The sequence below is a fragment of the Penaeus japonicus genome, unplaced genomic scaffold (assembly GCF_977035675.1).
Source record: "Penaeus japonicus unplaced genomic scaffold, GWHDUDI00000001_assembly GWHDUDI00000041, whole genome shotgun sequence".
Taxonomy (NCBI): Eukaryota; Metazoa; Arthropoda; class Malacostraca; order Decapoda; family Penaeidae; genus Penaeus; species Penaeus japonicus.
The window spans coordinates 4,896,345-4,903,844 of NW_028234443.1; the positions used below are offsets into that span (position 1 = coordinate 4,896,345).

A 7,500-nucleotide genomic window follows, 5' to 3' on the forward strand; every position below is an offset into this window, starting at 1 on the left:
GAGAGAAAAGTCCTATCATCCACCATCCACCCTGCCAAGTCCAGTAGACGAGAGGAAAGTCCTATCATCCACCATCCACCCTGCCAAGTCCAGTAGACGAGAGAAAAGTCCTATCATCCACCATCCACCCTGCCAAGTCCAGTAGACGAGAGAAAAGTCCTATCATCCACCATCCACCCTGCCAAGTCCAGTAGACGAGAGGAAAGTCCTATCATCCACCATCCACCCTGCCAAGTCCAGTAGACGAGAGAAAAGTCCTATCATCCACCATCCACCCTGCCAAGTCCAGTAGACGAGAGGAAAGTCCTATCATCCACCATCCACCCTGCCAAGTCCAGTAGACGAGAGAAAAGTCCTACCAAGTCCAGTAGACGAGAGAAAAGTCCTACCAAGTCCAGTAGACGAGAGGAAAGTCCTACCAAGTCTAGTAGACGAAAGAAAAGTCCTACCATACAATCCACCCTCCCAAGTCCAGCAGGCGAAAAAGGAAAGTCCCGCGGCCTCTGAGCCTTGTGTGAGGGGAGGAAGGAAGTCGAGGCTTTAGCAGCGGCGAATCTTCAAACGCGGGAGGCCGAGGAAAGTGTCCATCAGAGGGTCATTGTGTTATGACAGGCGGGCCGGCCAAGTGACCAGATGCCGGCGAGTGGACCTTCATCCTGGCCGCTCCCTCGTCCTCTCTACTCGTCCGATCTACTCGTTCTCTCCCCTCACCCTTTTCTCCTTCGTCCTCTCTACTCGTTCTCTCCCATCGTCCTCTCTACTCGTTCTCTCCCATCGTCCTCTCTACTCGTTCTCTCCCCTCATCCTTTCCCTTCGTCGTCCTCTCTACTCGTCCGACTACTCGTTCTCTCCCCTCAACCTTTCTCCTTCGTCCTCTCTACTCATCTTATCTAATCGTTCTCTCCCCTCACACTTTCCCTTCGTCCTCTCTACTCGTTCTCTCCCCTCATCCTTTCCCTTCGTCGTCCTCTCTACTGGTCAGATCTACTCGTTTTCTCCTCTCACCCTTCCCCCTTCGTCCTCTCTACTCGTTCTCTCCCCTCACCCTTTCCCCTCGTCCTCTCTACTCGTTCTCTCCCCTCACCCCCATCCCTTCGTCCTCTCATTCTTCCTTCGTCGTCTTTCTTTATCCTTTTCCTCTCTACTCGTCCTTTCCTTTTACCCTTTCTCTTCGTCTTCTCGTTTCTTCCCTCGTTCTCTCTCCTCTTCCTTGCCATTTTCTTCTTCCCTCGTCCTCTCTCCTTGCTCTTATTCTCTCCCCTCATCCTCGTTATCTCCCATCGTCCTCTTCTTCTTTTTCCTACTTTTCTCCCCTTTTCTCTCATCCTATCCCCTCGCTTCTTCCTCGCTCTCTCCCTTAACACTCTTCCCTCGCTCTTTATCCTTATTCTCTCCCTTCGCCCTCATCTCTCGCCTTCATTACTCGTCCCTTCCCCTCATCCTTCTCCTTCGCCCTCTCTCTGTCTCTCTCTCTTTTCTCCTCTCCTCGTTCCTTCCTCTTTCCCTCATCCTCGCTCTCAATCCGTGTCCTTTCCCCTCTCCCTCTCTCCACGAACTCTTCTATTTTCCTCGTCTTCTCTCTCTTCTTTCGTCCTCTCATCTCGCCGTCGCTCTTTTCCCTCTTTTCCCTCTCCCTTTGTGCCTGTCCTCTCCCTCTCTCTTCTTGTCCTCTCCCTTTCCCCTCGTCCTCTTCTCTCCTTCTCCTCGTCTTCTCCCTGTCCCCTCACTCTCCCCTCGTCCACTTTCTTCCTGTCCTCTCCCTTCCACTCCCTCTCCCCTCATCCTCTCTCTTCCTGTCCCCCCCCTCTCCCCTCATCCTCTCTCTTCCTTTCCCTCTCCCTTCTTTCTCTCCTTTCATCCTCTCTCTTCTTGTCGTCTCTCCTTCTCCTCGTCCTCTCCCTCTCCCCTCATCCTCTCTCTTCCTGTCCTCTCCCTCTCTCTTCCTGTCCTCTCCCTCTCCCCTCGTTCTCACCCTCTCTCGTCACCCTAGTGTCTCCTCTCCCCTCACCCTCGCCCTCTACCACTCCCCTCGCCCTCCCGCCAAGGATTGAGGTCACAGCGAGGTCAAAGTTCACCCGAACGGCCCGAGGAACGTGCAAAGCCACTCAAGACGACCGCGCCGGCTTGTACAGAAGAGAAATGAGTCGAAAAAAATAAAATAAAAAACAAGCTTCGGGGATTTTAATGAGGAAGTGGCTTCAAGCTTTCGTCTTGTGTTTCCCGGGAATCTTGTTGATGTGTTGGGTTGCAATCATTCATCGGTGGGTGGGTTTGGTGGGTGTATGGGTGGGTGTAGGGGTAGGGGAGGGGGTGGCGGTGGGTGTATGGGAGGGGGTGGCGGTGGGTGTATGGGAGGGGGTGGTGGTGGGTGTAGGGGTAGCGGTGGGGGTTGCTTGTAGGGGTAGGGGTGTCGGTGGGGGTGGGTGTAGGTGTAGGGGAGGGGGTGGGTTTAGGGGATGGGGTGGGGGTGGGTGTAGGGGTATGGGTGGGGGTGGGTGTAGGGGTGGGTGTAGGGGTATGGGTGGGGGTGGGTGTAGGGGTGGGTGTAGGGGTATGGGGGGCGGTGGGGATGGGTTTGGTAGGTGGGTGGGTGTAGGGGCGGGGGAGGCAGTGGGTGTAGGGGAGGGGTGGGTGTAGGGGTAGGGGAGGCGGTGGGAGTGGGTGTATGGGTAGGGGTGGGGGTAGGGGTGGAGGTGGGTGAAGGGGTAGGGGAGGCGGTGGGTGTAGGGGTAGGGGAGGGGGTGGGTGTAGGGGTAGGGGTAGGGGTGGGTGTAGGGGTGGGATGGAGTGGATGTAGGGGTAGGGGGGTGTAGGGCATGGGTGGAGATGGGGGGGGGGATCAGCCACACCTTATTCATGTCTCCATTATGGCTTTTTTGTGAAGTCGTTATTCCTTATCGAAATCAAATCGTTATTCATTACAGAATTAAATGTTTTTTTTATTATATAAATAGAATCATTATTCATTACAGAAATCAAAGCATTTTCATTACAGAAATCAAACCATTATTCATTACATAAACCTAATGTTTATTCATTACATAAATCATATGCTTTTTCATTAGATAAATAAAATCCTTATTCATTACAAAATCAAACCATTATTAATTTCAGAAATCAAATTCCCATTCACTACAGAAAACAACTCATTATTCATAACGCAAATCAAACATCCTATCCATTCATTACAGAAAACGAACCATTATTCACTACAGAAATCGAACCATTATTCACTACAGAAATCGAACCATTATTCACTACAGAAATCGAAACTCCATTCATTACATAAATCGAACCATTATTCACTACAGAAATCGAACCATTATTCACTACAGAAATCGAACCATTATTCACTACAAAAACCGAACCATTATTCACTACAGAAACCGAACCATTATTCACTACATAAATCGAACCATTATTCACTACAAAAACCGAACCATTATTCACTACAGAAACCGAACCATTATTCACTACAAAAACCGAACCATTATTCACTACAAAAACCGAACCATTATTCACTACAGAAACCGAACTATTATTCACTACATAAATCGAACCATTATTCACTACAGAAACCGAACCATTATTCACTACAGAAACCGAACCATTATTCACTACAAAAATCGAACCATTATTCACTACAGAAACCGAACCATTATTCACTACAGAAACCGAACTATTATTCACTACATAAATCGAACCATTATTCACTACAAAAACCGAACCATTATTCACTACAGAAACCGAACCAATTCACTACAGAAACCGAACCATTATTCACTACAGAAACCGAACCATTATTCACTACAGAAACCGAACCATTATTCACTACAGAAACCGAACCAATTCACTACAGAAACCGAACCATTATTCACTACAGAAATCGAACCATTATTCACTACAAAAACCGAACCATTATTCACTACAGAAACCGAACCATTATTCACTACAAAAATCGAACCATTATTCACTACAGAAACCGAACCAATTCACTACAGAAACCGAACCATTATTCACTACAGAAATCGAACCATTATTCACTACAAAAATCGAACCATTATTCACTACAGAAACCGAACCATTATTCACTACAGAAACCGAACCATTATTCACTACAAAAATCGAACCATTATTCACTACAGAAACCGAACCATTATTCACTACAGAAATCGAACCATTATTCACTACAGAAACCGAACCATTATTCACTACAGAAACCGAACCATTATTCACTACAGAAACCGAACCATTATTCACTACAGAAACCGAACCATTATTCACTACAGAAACCGAACCATTATTCACTACAGAAACCGAACCAATTCACTACAGAAACCGAACCATTATTCACTACAGAAATCGAACCATTATTCACTACAGAAACCGAACCATTATTCACTACAGAAACCGAACCATTATTCACTACAGAAACCGAACCAATTCACTACAGAAACCGAACCATTATTCACTACAGAAACCGAACCAATTCACTACAGAAATCGAACCATTATTCACTACAGAAACCGAACCAATTCACTACAGAAATCGAACCAATTCACTACAGAAACCGAACCAATTCACTACAGAAACCGAACCAATTCACTACAGAAATCGAACCAATTCACTACAGAAACCGAACCAATTCACTACAGAAACCGAACCATTATTCACTACAGAAACCGAACCAATTCACTATAGAAATCGAACCAATTCACTACAGAAATCGAAATTCCAATCATTACATAAATCCAATTTCTAATCCATCACGCATCCCATAATCAAAACAGACGTCACCCAATCTCCTTGCTTAGGACACCGCCTCCCTCATCGCCTTAAGATCTAGACAAGGGCTTGGCACAAGGTCCTTTGTCAATGGGCGTCTGTCGAGTGGGCGCGCAAGAGGGCGGCCTCACACCAGCTCTCGCGTTAAGGAGGTCTGGCTCGCGATGGCCGCTAGCGTGTATGTGTGAGGGAGGGAGGGGAGGGTGGGGAGGGAGTGGGGAGGGTGGGGGTGGGTGGGGAGGGAGGGGGTGTAGGGTGTGGGGGGGGTTCTGTGGTCGCTGTAATACGAGACCGTCTGGGGTGTGTCAGCGGCGAGGCGCGCATGACGTGTTGCGTACGTGTTACGCTTATATGTTCCTACAGAAACATATACACATGCGCACCCATGTGTAAACATATACATACACACTCTTACGTGCTTGTAGAAACTCTCTCTCTCTCTCTCTCTTTCACTTTCTTTCTCTCTCTCTCTCTTTCACTTTCTCTCTCTCTCTCTCTTTCACTTTCTCTCTATTTCTCTCTCTCTCTCTCTCTTTCTCTCTCTCTCTCTCTCTCTTTCTCTCTTTCTCTCTCTCTCTCTCTTTCACTTTCTCCCCCCCCCCTCTCTCTCTCTCACACGAATAAACATACATACAAAATCTTACGTACCTACAAAAAACACTCATATAAACATACATATATACTCCAACATACATACAGAAACACACACACAAACATACATATAAACACAAACACACACACTCTTACTTACTAACAGAAGCATAAACACAAATATAAACACACACACACACACACAATCTTACATATCTACAGAAACACACACACACATGAACCATCTTACATTCCTAGACACAAAAGCACAGACACACACACACACACACACACACTCACGTAGACAGTGGACCCTGGAGCTTGGTGTATATAAACAACTTCAAACCCGGGAGGAAGTTGTAAACTTCTCTATGCGACATGTCCGCGTGTGTGTTTGAAACAAAATCTATGTACCCACATGGACGCCGAGTTAAATATTTTTTATTTATTTATCGCACATGACGTGTATGATTATTTTAATTCAAGTGATGGCATTGCACATCAACGCACTATCTATCTATCTATTTCTCTATCTACCTACCCGTCTATTAATCTATCTATCATAACATTATACATATACATGGTAAATATAACACATGGTAGGCCATAACACATCATCCATATTTAAGACGTTAATCAAGCTTTACCAACAGGGTAATAATTGCTAAGTAATGGAGATACCAAGCAATTAACTGAGGATGTTAGAAGGGTCTAACATAATTTCTTCTTAAGTTCAAACACTTTTCGAGTCGTGATGTCGATTTAATTTGAGGAAAAATAACAAAAAAGATTAAGACTTCTTCATAAAAATGAACCCCATTCTTTTTCCCGAAATTTCTGAGAGAAACTAAAAGTAGCATTGACTATCCACCTCGACTTAGTACACTGCGACACTCATATAGACATACATTTCACACTCCTACATACCTTCATAAACACGTACATAAACGTACATACACACTCTTAGATACCTACATACACACACACACACAAACTCACATATAGACTTGCATACCTAATCTTACATACCTAGAGACACAAACACACATACAAACACACACATGTAAATATGAATACACCCTCTTACATACCTACGCCCATACACACACACACACACACAAACATGCATACACAGTCTTATATACCTACAGACACACACCATCTCTACATTGTCAGACAGATATACAGATAGCCATGCAGACACACAGATAGACAGGCAGAGGGATAGACATACAGTAAAAGACAGACATACAGGCAGACAGATGAAAAACCAAAACAAAAAACTAACTGTGATCCAATAACATAGGGAACACAGGAAGGATATATTTTGAGTTCTGAAGTATACTTTCTTCTAAGTACCCTGAATATTTGATTAAGTTTTCTTGACTTGAAAGTAGGATATTTTGAAGATGTTTGATCATCAACATATCTCTATCTATATAACTTATTAGTCCTTATCCAGTTGCCAAAACTTTATGATCTTTCTTCGTATGTATGATAAAGTCAAGACACGTGAATGATACAGACAGTATAACATACTTGGTAAATAAACACATATCATCAAACTTAAGCAGTGTAGTCAACACACACACACACACACACACACAAAATCACCCCCATACAGCCCTCAACACCCCTACCCCCATTTACACACCTACCCCCACCTCACCCCACCCCAACCCCCAACCCACCCCCCAAATCCACACACCTATTCACCTAACCCCAACACCTCCCACCTCCACAAACACCCCTACCCCCTTAACACCTCCCCCCCACAACAACAATCCCCCAAAAAACAACGCCCTACCCCCTACCTACCTCCCCCCCACCCCCCCACAACAACAATCCCCCAACACAACAACGCCCCCCCCCCGCTAGCACAAGACACGGGCGTCAGTGTGCAATGTGGGCGCCCTGCAAATGGAAAGGAAATCGTAGTAGGAAGAAAGAGGAGTGTCACATTTTGACGAACGACTTGCGAGATGTGGGTGCGGATTGGGGGACACAGGGGAGGGGGAGGGAGGGGGAGAGGAGAGGGGGAGGGGGAAGGGGGGATGAGAGGGGAGGAGGGGGGGTAAGAGGGAGACTCGGGGATGAAGAGAGAGAGAGAGGAGGAAGGGGGGT

At 45.9% G+C, this 7,500-nt stretch overlaps 1 protein-coding gene across 1 annotated transcript in view; it reads left to right on the forward strand.

The window, feature by feature from the left end:
* LOC122246883 (uncharacterized) overlaps positions 1 to 7,500 on the forward strand; it is a 115,029-nt gene that overhangs the window by 580 nt on the left and 106,949 nt on the right. The gene's annotated exons all lie outside the window — the stretch shown is intronic.